The sequence below is a fragment of the Sus scrofa genome, chromosome 18, assembly GCF_000003025.6.
Source record: "Sus scrofa isolate TJ Tabasco breed Duroc chromosome 18, Sscrofa11.1, whole genome shotgun sequence".
Taxonomy (NCBI): Eukaryota; Metazoa; Chordata; class Mammalia; order Artiodactyla; family Suidae; genus Sus; species Sus scrofa.
Genome location: NC_010460.4, coordinates 50182199 through 50196589, shown reverse-complemented (window position 1 = coordinate 50196589; position 14391 = coordinate 50182199). Strand labels below are relative to the sequence as shown.

The window sequence follows — 14391 nt, the reverse complement described above, 5'->3', positions numbered from 1 at the left end:
CTGCTGACCTGCACTGCAGATTTCACAGTTGCCCCACAATCACATGAGCCAATTCATTAAAACCTCTCCTTTCCTATCCATTCTATTAGTTCTCTTTCTCTGCAGAATGTGAACTAATACATCGAGGGAAAAAAAAATCACTGAATTTGAAGGAGAGCAATAGAAACGTCCCAAACTGAAATACAAAGAAACAAAAAAGAGCAGAACAGACCACACAAGAATTATGGAACAGGAGTTCCCTGATGGCCTAGTGGTTAAGGATTTGGTGTTGTCACTGCTGTGGCCTGGGTTCGATCCCTGGCCTGGGAACTTCCAGACGCTGTGGGTATGGCCAGAAAAATATAAAAATAGTAATAAAATAAGAATTATAGGACAATATCACAATGTGTAGTGTACGTATAATTGGAATGCCAGAGACAGAAGAGAAAGGGAGGGAAAAGAAATATTTGATGTAATAATCACTGAGAATGGACCCAAATTAATGGCAGATAACATACCACAGGTCTAGAAGAGAGACACCGCCAGGCAGGATACAGGGTAAAAAAACCACCTATGGAGGAACAAGTATGAGAATTGCAGAGACTTTCCTGCCAGGAATAATGCAAGAAAGAAGAGAGCAAACTGACATCTTTGAAGTGCTGGGATCCAAAAAAACAAAACAAAACTGGAATTTTATATCTAGAGAAATTCTTCTTTAAAAATGAATGAGAAATAAATAATTTCTAAGACAAAACTGAAGGCACTCATTGCCAGCAGACCTGCCACACACAACTGTCAGAAGTCATTTGGATAGAAAAGAGATCGCATAGCTTGGTTACTTGTCTCTGCACAAAGAAGGAAAGATTGCTGTAGAAGGCATAGACAGAGGTAAAAGAAAGAATTTTATTTTTCTTGTTCTTAGCTGATCTAAAAGTAACTGCTTTGTAAAACCAGTAACCGTAACAGTGGATCGAGTGACTATGTGAGATGAACAACAACTGGGGTGGGAGAAATGGGAGGAGATGGCGGGAATGGCCAGCACTTGTATGACGTGGAGCTGTAGAGTATTGTTTGGAAGGTGGACTAAGATTGGTTAAAAGTGTGATCTCTGGGGCAACACTGAAAAATATTTACAAGAACTATAAACGACATGCTAAGAAAATATGAGCTCCCGAGAGGCCAATTGGCAGAAGAGGCTGCCTGTGGTTGGGGCAGTCAGGGGCACAGCCTGGATGACCCCTCATGCCTGAGAGCTGCCCTCTAGGGAGGTGTTCAGGAGTCACTGCGCATCCTTGAAATGATGACCAGCAGAGAAGCAGAAATAAATAACAAGGCAGACAATAGACGGCTCCAGGCTGTGGAGAAACTGACACAGCACTTGGCAGGAGGCAGTGAATTCTCTGCAGGGATTACCCTGTGTAATCCTCAACTTACACAGCGGGAAACTCAGGCACGAAGCACCTAAGGAGAGCACTGAAGTCAGAATCCCCCACTGTGCTTCCACCAGCCGGAGCCAGGACGGTGGCACCCAAGATGCACTCTGAGATTGCTTACTTCTCAGGGCTGTCGCCAAAGGAAAACAGGATTTCTGCCAGTTAAACCCTAATGCGCTGGCGTAGAAGCCATCAGCTCGCACTGTCTCCCAGTAGCTCACACACCCAGTAATTTCACGAGAACTGGCAATCAGCCAATTGCCCCCCACCCACCTGCGGGGATTCTAAAGCACATCCTTCACCAATGGCGCAGTGTTTGTTTGCAGTGTGTTTAGAGGGTTCCCGAGTATTCTTTCTTCTTATTACAAAGGCAGGATTGGTCCCTGCCTTCCTCTTGCAAGCTGGAAGCAGTTCCTTTAATTACAGGTTATAAAACAGCATTTTCCCTGTTGACAGTCTGAATGGCTCTCACAAAGAGAATTAGGAAGTTTGTTATTTTGCTTGATGTGTCAAAATATGCCCATTAATTTTAGTGAATTGAGAAGGGAAAACACACACATTGACCTATGGGCTGCGTTTATGAGCATCAAAGTACTTGCGTTCTACAGTGTAGTCTGGGGAGTTCCCACCGTGGTGCAGAAGAAACGAATCCGACTAGGAACCATGAGGTTGCGGGGTCCGTCCCTGGCCTTGCTCAGTGGGTTAAGGATGTGGCATTGCTGTGAGCTGTGGTGTAGGCTGCAGACACGGTTCGGATCCTGTGTTGCTGTGGCTGTGGTGTAGGCTGGCAGGTGTAGCTCTGATTGGACCCTTGGCCTGGGAACCTGCATATGCTGGGGGTACGACCCTAAAAAGAAAAAAAAAAAAAATGTAGCCTGGAACATACATTTGCTTTTCCAGATACAGCTTTCATTTAGTTTTTGTTCTTTAATTCAGCATCACATCAGTTAAAGATTTTGAAAACTGAACACATATGCTTTCAAGTGTATTTTAAAATATGGTTAGTTTACTTTTAAGATTGAATATGGGGAGTTCCCGTCGTGGTGCAGTGGTTAACGAATCCGACTAGGAACCATGAGGTTGCGGGTTCGGTCCCTGCCCTTGCTCAGTGGGTTAACGATCCGGCGTTGCCGTCAGCTGTGGTGTAGGTTGCAGACGCGGCTCGGATCCCGCGTTGCTGTGGCTCTGGTGTAGGCCGGTGACTACAGCTCCGATTCGACCCCTAGCCTGGGAACCTCCATATGCCGCGGAAGCGGCCCAAGAAATAGCAACAACAACAACAACAAAAAAGACAAAAAAAAAAAAAAAGATTGAATATGATTTAAAATAAAAAGGGTGTATAGGAGTTCCTGCTGTGGCTCAGTGGAAACGAATCCAACTAGTATCCATGAGGACGAAGGTTCAGTCCCTGGCCTCGCTCAGAGGGTGGGTGATCTGGTTACCGTGAGCTGTGGTGGAGGTCACGGATGCGACCTTTAACCCCTGTTGCTGTGGCTGTGATGCAGGCTGGGAGCTGTAACTCCAATTGGACCCCCAGCCTGGGAACTTCCATATGCTCTGTGTGCAGCCCTAAAAAGCACAGACACACACAGACACACACAGCCACACACACAGACACACAGCCACACAGACACACAGATACACACACACACACACACAGAGAAAAGGGTGTGTGGCATGGGTTTTCTAGGATCCCAGTCACCTGCAAAATTTAGCCTGAGTGCTCCTCCCCATCTCCCAACACCCCTCCACCTCCTGACCCCGGCCATGCCTGTAGCACGCAGAAGTTCCTGGGCCAGGAATCGAACCGGAGCCGCAGCAGCGACAACATTGAATCCTTCACCCCTAGGCCACCAGGGAACTCCTCGCCTGAGTTCTTTAGGGTCTTTGCATTTATGTCAGAATTTTTTTTTTTTTTTTTTTTTTTTTTATATCGAGGCCATTCTTGTCTCTAGGAAATGCAGTATCATCTCTAGGAAATGCAGTATCAGGAGCGAGGTGAAATCGGGACAAAGCAAACACGGCAGCCTGTGTCCCCGGGTCCCCAGGTAAAGGGCGTCTAACAGAGAACGGCTCACCTGGGAAGGAAGGCCTGGAAGGTTCTGGGCTTCTGTGCACACATCCTTGAGACTGCCGTGGAGTTACTTTTCCATTGCCCAGGATTCTGTCGCATCCCCTGCTCCACGACTGTTGAATAGGTTGCTCACGTGCACGCATGCGCGCGCCCGAGCCCGAGCCTCACTGTCCGTTTTCCTTCCTTCCCCTTTGCCCTCCGGTGACCTTGTCCGTCTCACTATGTGGGGAGGGGTATCAGGGAACAGCCACAGGAAAGAGAAAAATGCTCAAAGGGGCGAAAGCCATGTCAAGCACGGTCGCGGCCTGCGCCGCAATCATGATCTATTTTTAAGTCCGAATTTTCTTTTCGGCTCATAACGGCTCTTTGACGACTAGCACTGCCAATTGAAGGAATAAATAGTTGTTCATTTCTTTTTTTTTTAAATGGACTCAACAAGTTCCTTTAAGCAAAGGAGCGTTTCACTAGCACTGTTGGGGAGTTCCCTTTGCGGCTCAGCAGTTAATGAACCTGACTAGGATCCGTGAGGATTCAGGTTGGATCCCTGGCCTCGCTCAGTGGGTTAAGGATCCAGTGTGGCCGTGGGCTGTGGTGTAGACCAGCCGCTGTAGCTCTGGACCCTAACCTGGGAACTCAAAGGCTCTGTCAGTTTCCATAATCCTGTTGCTACAGGGATATTGAAAACTCCGAACAAGAAAGAAGCAGATTTCGCTCGGTAAATTATTTCTAAAATCACCATGAATTTGGGGGCTTTTCTTCAGAACTGAAGTATGACTTCAAGACTTCAAATAAATAAAGGGTTCTTTCAAGCACGTCTGATAAAGAGAACCAACCATTTTTGTTTGTTTTTTCTTTCTTAGCCCCCACCCTCCACCCACCCCATGGCACATGGAAGTTCCCAGGCCAGGGATGGAATCAGAGCCAGAGCTGTGATCCAGGGTCACAGCTGCAGCAACACTGGATCTTTAACCCACTGTGCCGCAGCAGGAACTCCATGGAACCAACCATTTTTAATTTTTTTTTTTTTTTTTTTTTTTTTTTGCTTTTTTGGGGGCGGTGCGTGCAGCATATGAAAGTTCCCAGGCTAGGGATTGAATCAGAGCTGCAGCTGCCGGCCTACGCCACAGCCACAGTAACGCCGGATCTGGGCCATGTCTGGACCTACACCACAGCTCACCACGATGCTGGATCCTTAACCCACTGAGCAAGGCCAGGAACCGAACCCACATCCTCATGGATACTAGTTGGATTTGTTTCTGCTGTGCCAAAATGGGAACTCCAGAACCAACCAGTTTCGAATGTGAGAGAATCTAACTCGACTGGACGGTCGCAAAATCACCCAAGTCCTTTGATCGCTCTGTTTGACCAGTATAAATGCTGAAGTTAGAGAACCGTTTCATGCCAATGGCTTTGAGGCCAATACACCAGATCCTGTCTGAGCTGCGTTATCAGCATATGGGAAGGACAACCAGCATCTTCCCTGGGATCATTCACGCCTCGCTTCAGCTTTGAGTAAACATTGCCTCTTAATGCATACATCCTCCAAATATGTATTTGCATCATCTCCACTGAAAGCAGCCCAATTTTTTTTTTTTTATTAACTTCTAACCAGTAAGGGAAGGTCTGCAAAAATTTACCATTGTTGCTCAAGGCTCTGCTGGAAGAGCTTTTACTCACAACTGCCTTATGAGCAAGGTTTTTTCAGGGGAGAAATATTGAGCAAGCAAAGGGAAATTTTCTTTCTTATCGTGATAACTTCCATCTGTGGCTACGCTGTAAAAAGGTGAGGAAGTGAGCTCCTGGATAATCTATGTAAAGTAAATGGAGTGGGTATATTTTCGTTATTGCAGGAGAGTTTGGGCTGGCCCTTGAGAATTTGCTTCAGTGTTGGAGTCAGAAAATACTTCTGGCAGCAGGATGGTGACAGTCATTTCAGCTGAAGGACTGATGGCCACGGACAGAAGGGGAGTCATTATAGCATCAGCTGCCGTCATTTTATCTTCTTCATATGAATTTCTGTTAAGCGAAAAAAAACCAAAACGTGTTACGTATTATTACATTCTTTGATACTAGTTTTGGAAACCACATCTTTATACTTAACTGCTAGTCTCTGCTGGTTTATGTCTGACTTATGTCCTGAACAAAGAGATTCTAGAGAACTTCTCTCTCTCTCTCTCTCTTTTTTTTTTTTTAGGGATGGCCCTGCCACATATGGAAGTTCCCAGGCTAGGAGTTGAGCTGGAGCTGAAGTTGCTGGCCTACACCGCAGCTCATGGCGATGCTGGTTCCTTAACCCACTGAGCAAAGCCAGGGATCGGATCTGAATCCTTATGGATACTAGTCAGGTTCAGAATCTGCTGATCCACAGTGGGAACTCCTGAAAACTTTTCTTCAGCTTATTAAATGTTCATTGTTCAAAAAACTCATCAAGGAGTTCCCGTCGTGGCGCAGTGGTTAACGAATCCGACTAGGAACCATGAGGTTGCGGGTTCGGTCCCTGCCCTTGCTCAGTGGGTTAACGATCCGGCGTTGCCGTGAGCTGTGGTGTAGGTTGCAGACGCGGCTCGGATCCCGTGTTGCTGTGGCTCTGATTTAGGCCGGCGGCTACAGCTCTGATTCGACCCCTAGCCTGGGAACCTCCATATGCTGCAGGAGAGGCCCAAGGAATGGCAAAAAGACAAAAAAAAAAACCCAAAAAAACCTCATCACGAGTTCCCTGGTGGCTCAGGGAGTTAAGGATCCAGCATTGTCACTGCAGTGGCTTGAGTCACTGCTGTGGCGAAATGTGTTCCCTGTCCCAGGAACTTCAACATGCCACAGGTGTGGCCACCCCCCCCAAAAGCCTCAAAAACAATAAACAAACAAACAAAAAAACTCATCAGGAAATTTGCACTTGCATTTTGGCATTTGAGGTTCAAAGGCACAAATAAAATACAAATAATAGGACTCTTGGCAAGAATTGAAAAGACTGAGATAATCTCACAGCTTCCAGGACACATCTGTCCCTCTCCGTCTCATCACTGACCATGCGTGCGGGTTGAACCAAATAAACTGATTATGAGCTTGTGGATTGGAAGTAAGCTGAATCTGCTGCCAAGAAATGGAACTTCCTGTTTGCCTGCCAGGGAAGCTGTTATTTCTTTCTTTTTTTTTTTTTTAATTTTATTTATTTATTTATTTTTAATTTTCAAAATATATTTTTTCAAAAACATAGTGAACTTCCACTTATTTAAGAAAAACCATATGCTTTTTTGGCAATCTGCATATATTAGATTTGTATTGTCTATTTTACGGGACGCCGTTATTTCTAGTGCTCAGGTTCCCCCGTCAAAGCTCACCTGAACGGACCAAAGTTTTGTGGGTCTGGAGCTCAGGCCCGGTGGCCTTGAGAAGCTGCACAGCTCAGGGCTGGTCCCAGGACGGGGGCTGGTGCTGAGGGGCAGGTGGACTGTCGGGGCTGGGGTGGGTCCTGGCTGCCTCTCAGAGGCTCCAACATCATTGACTTGTGTAAAAAATAAGTGCTTTCATTAAAAAAAAAAAATGAAATAATGCCATTTGCAGCACTGTGGTTGGACCGAGAGGTGATTATCTTGAGTGATGTAATCAGACAGAGAAAGACAAATATCGTTTGTTATCACTTATATGTGGAATCTAATACGAATCGTACGAAAGAACTTATTGAAAAAAACGGAGACAAACTTACAGATTTCAAAGCCAATCTTTGGTTACCCTAGGAGAAACTGCTGGCGGGAGGGAAGACTTGGGAGCCTGGGAATAACACATACACACGACTGTAAGAAATAGATGGTTAATAAAAACTACCCACTGCACAGCACCGGGAAATGTACTCTGCAGCTTGTAATAACCTACATGGGAGGAAAGGAATATATTTATATGTATGACGGCTTTATTTCGCTGTGCACCTGAAGTTAATACAACATTGTCGATCACATAGATGCCAATTAAATCACAGTGGAAAAGGAAGTGCTTTCCAGTCTCAGCACGGCCCCTCCCCCAACTCCATCCCATCCACGGAAGAGACCCAAGGGGTCATTAGACATTCATTTGTGGAGGTCTGGCTTTCCGGTCCTGGGACCACATACGCGATTCTGGACTCAATTTCTGTGTTGGGAAATTAACTCTAACTGCCAAGTTTCTTTGTAAATGAAGCTTCCCTTTTCTTTTTTCTTTTTTTAAATGAAACTCACACTTTTTTTTCATTTTATTTTGTTTTGTTTTGTTTTAGGGCCACACCCTCAGCATCTGAGGTAGGTCAGGAATCGAACCTGCGTCCTCGTGGAGACTAGTCAGATTTGTTTCCGCTGAGCCACAATGGGAACTCCATAAATTATTTTCAAAAGCTGACTAGGGACCATTTAGGGTGTCCTGACAGGCAGTACAGGACTCAAGGTGAAACCACGAAATACAGGTCACGTCTTAGAGACACAGGATGCCTGGCTGCCCTAATTTAAGAGTCTTTGGAGAGGAGATTCTTTTGTGGCTCAGTGGAAACGAACCTGACTGGTATCCATGAGGGTGTGGGTTTGATCCCTGACCTCCCTCGGTGGATTAAGGCTCTGGCGTTGCCATGAGCTGTGGTGTATGTAGGTCGAAGATGTGGCTCGGATCTGGCGTTGCTGCGGCTCTGGCGTAGGCTGGCGGCTGCAGCTCTGTTTCGACCCCTAGGCTGGGAACCTCCATATGCCTCACCTGTGAAGCTTGGGGGAAAAAAATCTCTGGAGAAAAGTGGGTCATAGGTGCCCCTCCCCCGCTATTTTAAGATCTCACTGTGAAGTTTACAGTGGGAAGACGCTGCTTAGATCCTTGAGCCCTTGTCAGACCAGCTGGAGGGAGGAGATCCAGGTGACTGGCTGTGGGGCCTCGGCCGAATTGGCTGAGGTAGGGGGAGGAATGGGGCCCTCAAGCCTGGCTTCTGGGCTCCTTGCACCAGCCCCGCACCACCAGGTCCCAGCCACGCCCCCAGGCCCACGTGGACATGGCCAGGGCCACCAGAGCCACGTCGGATTCTTGTCTGAGCCCCGGAAGGGCTCGCTTGCCACGAGGATGCTTTGTGCAGGTCGCAATGGGCAGGCGTTCACCCGCGTCTATAAAACCAACTAGACTTTGTAAAAGAGTTCAGGGGACAGCATCGCTTCACAGCGAATATGCTTAAAGAAAAAGCATAATTCCCTTCCCCAGGAAGACCTGTCAGAGGGTGATGAGAAAGACACTCTCTTAGGAATAGAAACAAAAAGCGAGCCACGCACAGAAGAATGACATTAATGGGAGCTGCACCAGCTCGCGGGAGGTGTCAGAAGGAAAGCAAGCCAAGTGGCGGTGGCTGCCACATGTGTGGGGACAAGCAGGCAGAACACGCAAAATGTGATTGTTCTCCCCGAATTAATCTGTGGATTTAAGGCAAATCCAGCCCTTTAAACATCTTAAAGGATTGGGGAATGAATGAAATATTCGAGAAAAGCCCTGAAGATAAAGGGGAAACATATGTGCCAGGTTATCAAAGCTTCTGAAACAAAACAGACATGATGAGCCATTCAAGCCTTTTAAGACAGTGCTGCCAAGCTAACATCCATAAACGAATATACATGCAAAAGTATAGACGCACGGACCAAAGAAAAGAGTCAAAACACACCAGTGTCAGGAACTTATGAGACGGGGTACGTTTCTAAGGAGTGGACAGAAGGAAAGATGTGTCCATGAATGTCAGACCGAGTGGGTAGCATCTCAAAGGGAAGCATATGAAATCCATACTGTCTAGCATGGGCTAAAATTAAATTCAGCTCCATTAAGGCATTTCCTGGAAAATATAAGATTTTCAAAAGGACCAGGAAACATACGATGATATTATCATGGATGACAATTTCTTCGGCTTTGAAGAATGGGAGCCATCACGGAGGAAGAGTGAGATTCTGAACATAAAAACATTAAATTACGTTATCATAAAAACGCCTCAGGTCAAAGGAATAGGAGCTGACGGTGGAGAATACCCACAGCGCATAATTTTTCCCACAGCGAGGGGAGCTGGCAGCGCGGGTCGGGCAGGGTTGGTTTAGAATCTCTCCCCAGGGAGTTTTCTGAGGCTGAGTTTCACCACCCCTTTCAGAGGAAGAATATTCCTGCTTTCTTAGCATCGTGGAGGGAATGAGCACTGGTAATGGATGTGGAGCATCTGGCAGATAGATGCTAAAAATGACAATTCTCACGGTTGCTGCCACACACAGCGTCTGTGATCCATAAAGCCTCACCGACATTTTTATAAGAAAAACCACAACCCTGTAGATAGATAGGGAGAAAACTGAAATGGACAGACTCGTCTTCTCCCTGTTTATCCGTCTATTTAATTTCTTTCTCCTTCTTTGTTTGTAAAAGAAAAATATAAATAGGAGACAATCATCTAATAAATTGGTCCCGCTCCTTCAGTGATTTCTTAAAGTGCAAATGAAATCATCTTTGATTCTTTCAAGCCAGTTAAATTTTTTTTTTTTTTTTTTTTTTTGTCTTTTTAGGGCTGCTGTCATGGCATATGGAGGTTCCCAGGCTAGGGGTCTAATCGAAGCCACAGCTACCAGCTTACACTACAGCCACAGCAACACCAGATCCGGGCCACGCCTGCGACCTATACCACAGCTCACGGCCACGTCGGATCCTTAACCCACTGAATGAGGCCAGGGATCGATCCAGCAACCTCATGGTTCTAGTGGGATTCGTTTCTGCTGCGTCATAACGGAAACTCCCAAGCCAGTTAACATTTTTTAAAGAAGTATAAGAGTTGGAATTCCTATTGTGGTTCAGCAGAAGTCAGTCTGACTAGCATCTCTGAGGACCCAGGTTTGATCCCTGGCCTTGCTTATGGGGTTAAGGATCTGGTGTTGCCGTGAGCTGTGGTGTAGGTTGCACATGCAGCTCGGATCCTGCGTTGCTGTGATTGTGGTGTAGGCCAGCGACTACAGCTCCGATTCGGCCCCAGCCTGGGAGGGAAACTTCATGTGCCAAAGGTGTGGTCCTAAAAAACAAACAAACAAACAAAAACAGAAAAAGAAAAAAAGGTGAAATAGGTAAATATTCCATGCTTGCGTGGCAGCTAGTGCCCACCTAGACTGCTGTGACCATTGGACTGTCCTATGAACCGTCACAAGCAAAGGCAGAGTCACAGCCTGACTCAGTGCCCGAAAGCCCTAAGGACAGGTTGTGCTTTGGGCACAAAGATGGGTCAGCCCGGACCCAGGAGGGCTTGCTGTCTGGTGGGCAAATACTAATTTAACAAAAAGGCTCGGTCCCCCTGAGAAGAATAAGGGGGAGAGCCCCCTCCCTTTCCTTAGAGCATCTACTTTAGGAAAACCTGGACTTGTAAGTTCCTTCTTGGCCCTTTGGAAATGTATGGACATGAGTTTTAAAGCAAAATAAGCCGCTTTCCAGCTCGACTCCCAGGAGTGTCTTTCTCAAGGATCTGCAGCCCTGTGTCCCTCTCGGGCCCAGTCCCTGCTCCCCACCCCCAACCCCGAGTCACATGGGGGTAGGAGTGACCTGACTGGTGAGTGCCTGGCCCCAGCTCGCAAAACTACTCCTGCTGTAAGGAGGGGAGGCTTTTTTTTTTGTCTTTCTTTTGTCTAAAACCCATCAGCAAACCCAGGCGGTCAGCCCAATTATAGTGCAAATCTAGGATGAACTGTGTGTGACAAATGGGACTGTCACCGTCTCTTACCTGAGAGCGAGTTGTCTTTATCTTAGAAGCACATGTGGAATGGGTTGTATTTGCTTAGTGGCTGAAAGGAGAGGCTACTTCCTGTCTCTGCCACCTCTTAGCAGGTTGCCTGGGATACAGGTCACATTCTGCTCTACTGCTTCCTCAATAATAAAACTGTTTCCTCTGCTCCCTTGCTGAACAGGTTGGGCGGGGAGAAGTTTTGTTTGCAATCGCGTTTCCCCAGCAGCAAGCTGTGGTGTTGGGTGGGCCATGGTGGCATCGACTGAGCACAGGGGACACTCTCAATGGTGACCAACACTCCCCTGACACCTAGTCAGTGACATGAGGAGCCCTGAGGAGTTCCCATGTGGCTCAGCGGGTTGAGAACCCCGCTAGTGGGAGTTCCCATGTGGCTCAGCAGAAAGGAATCCCACTAGTATTTATTAGGATGCAGGTTCAATCCCTGGCCTCACTCAGTGGGCTAAGGATCCGGCATTGCCACAAGCTGTGTGTAGGTTGCAGACGAGACTCTGATTCAACCCCTAGCCTGGAAGCTTCCGTATGCTGCTGGTGAGGCCCTAAAAAGCAAAACAAAAACCCAAACCCAAAAAACCTCCTGTCTAGTATCCTTGAGAATGTGGGTTCAATCCGTGGCCTCGCTCAGTGGGTTAAAGTATCCAGCATTGCTGTGAGCTGTGGTGTAGGTCACAGACTCGGCTTGGATCCAGCGCTGCTGTGGCTGTGGTGTCGGGCCAGCAGCTGCAGCTCCGATTTGACCCCTGGCCTGGGAACCTCCATATGCTGCAGGTGTGACCCGAAAAAAAAAAGAAAGAAAGAAAAAAAGAGAAAAGAGCATTGGGGATTGTTGTGATAATTAAATGCTACAGGTAGAGGTGCCTGGCTGAGTCCTGCGGTGACAGGTCAGGTGCTGACTGTGCTGACTGAAGCCGGAGCCTCCCTGGACCCTCAGCCTGGGTCTGACCGGATGCCTGGACAGCATCTTACTGTCCATTTTTCCACTGATATCAGCCTCTGTGGGCCCAGGTGTGCTGAAAGGGGAAATGCAATGAAACGTCGGGAGCAGAGATATTTGGGTGCTCTTTTCTGAAGAAGCTGAAAGAAGCGCTAATCTTACAAAGAAACCTCACGCTCTGAAGATTTTAATGCTAATTTTGCCCATTTAGAAATCCGAGTCAGGTAGGCCAAATGTAAAGCAGAATCCCAAATTGGACCAAATGCAGGAACGCTACCGCAGTCTAATAAACAGAGCCGCTGTGTGGCAGCACGGCCCCCGGCAGGGTGCTGTTTCCCCAGGACAGAGATTTCAGGGGCATTTCGGTGACCACAGGCCCAGACTGTAGGGAGGATCTGCGTCCAGTGTGGTCATTGTCGTCTGAGGACCGATGGTGTGAGGCTCACAGATGTCCCTTTGCGCTGAGTGGCCTCGGAGACGTGGTTCGCAACTGCTCATGTCACTCAGAGATCACATCGTGTTGGAGATATGTTGTATTTCTCTTATCTGGTTTTTTTTTTTTTTTTAGGGCCACACCCAGAGCATATGGAGGTTCCCAGGCCAGGGGTCAAATTGGAGCTGTAGCCACTGGCCTACACCACGGCCACAGCCATGCAGGATCCATGCTGAGTCTGTGACCAGCACCACAGCTCATGGCAACGTTGGATCCTTAACCCACTGAGCGAGACCAGGGGTCAAACCTGCGTCCTCATGGATTCTAGTCAGATTCGTTTCCGCTGAGCTGTGACCGAAACTCCTAACTTTTTTTTTTAACCTCATTTTATCCTTGAGTTTCTTAAGGTTCCATGTCATACACACTTTGAAGTTTTCATGACAGCCAACAAACTACCTAGATTCCATAAACACTAGAGGACTTATTTTCAATTCTCCACTTGCCGATGTCTTTTGTCCTCTGGGCTCTTCATCTCTTTGCATAATCCCCAAGGAAGAACACACGAGATTACACTTTAATGGGATTAAAGCACTGGGATGCAGCGAGAGGCTTCTTGGAGGTCTTATCACTGGAGCAAACCTATAGAAGAGGGTCTCCATGAAGAGCCCGTACCAGAGTTCCCATCGTGGCTCAGTGGTAACGAACCCGACTAGTATCCATGAAGATGTGGGTTCGATCCCTGGTCTTGCTCAGGTGGTTCAGGATCCAGCATTGCTACACGCGGTGGTGTAGGTTGCAGACACAACTTGGATCTGGTGTTGCTGTGACTGTGGCCTAAGCCGTAGGGGTCCGATTCGACCCCTAGGCTGGGAACTTCCAAGTGCCAGGGTGTGCCCTGGAAAAAAAAAGAAAATAAAAGAAAGCTGATCAACCAGCCAGGATTTTGTGTTTCCGTTTCTTGATTAGTGATTACAGTTTGTTTATTTTCTGTGACTTCTTGCTTTGGTATTAAACACACCTGACCCCCTCTTAACAACTTGATGGGGAAACCAGGCTCCCGTCTCTGGTTATCAATTTTGCCTTGAATTTCCTCTGGTCTGAGCAAGGCCAGACTCAGTCTATCCTCAACCCTGGGCAGAGGTTTTGGGTCTGGAGGACAACTTGGTGGTTTTAGCAGGAAGTGACCAGCCTAGCAGCCATCTTCTTGGGGACCTGGCCCTGCTCCAGTCTCTTTCTTTTTCTAGCCCAATTCTGTGACTTGCCGATTTTTATTTTTTTTAATTAAAAAAAAATTTTTTTTATTTTGCTTTTCAGGTCTGCACGCACAGCACATTCAAGTTCCCAGGCTAGGGGTCGACTTGGAGCTACAGCTGCGGGCCTGCGCCGCAGCCACAGCAACACAGGATCTGAGCTGCATCTGTGACCCACATCACAGCTCGTGGCAATGCTGGATCCCTGACCCACCGAGCAAGGCCAGGGATCGAACCCACATCCTCATCGATATTAGATTCATTTCTACTGTGCCACAATCGGAATTCTGCCAGCTCTTAATCATATGTCTCTATGCCAATGTGGGTTTTTTTGGGTTTTTTTTTTTGGCCACACCGGTGGCATGTGGAAGTTCAAGAGCCAGGGATCAAGCCTGTGTCCCTGAAGCGACCCAAAGCTGCTGCAGCGGCAATGCTGGATCCAAAGGGAAGCTGAGACATTCTCAAAGGAGGGGAAACTAGGAGTCCCGAATGCCAGCCAACTTATTCCCAAAGAATTGCCCTCTGTCACTCAGACAGAGGGAAGTGA

General features: G+C 47.4%; 1 long non-coding RNA gene across 1 annotated transcript; it reads right to left on the bottom strand.

Moving 5' to 3' along the window:
* LOC102160053 lies at window positions 5070-11270 on the bottom strand. Its single transcript, XR_002340442.1, has 4 exons — window positions 11207-11270; window positions 7190-7254; window positions 6825-7075; window positions 5070-5502 (listed from the first exon to the last, which is right to left on the bottom strand). It is a non-coding gene; the product is annotated as an uncharacterized LOC102160053 (long non-coding RNA).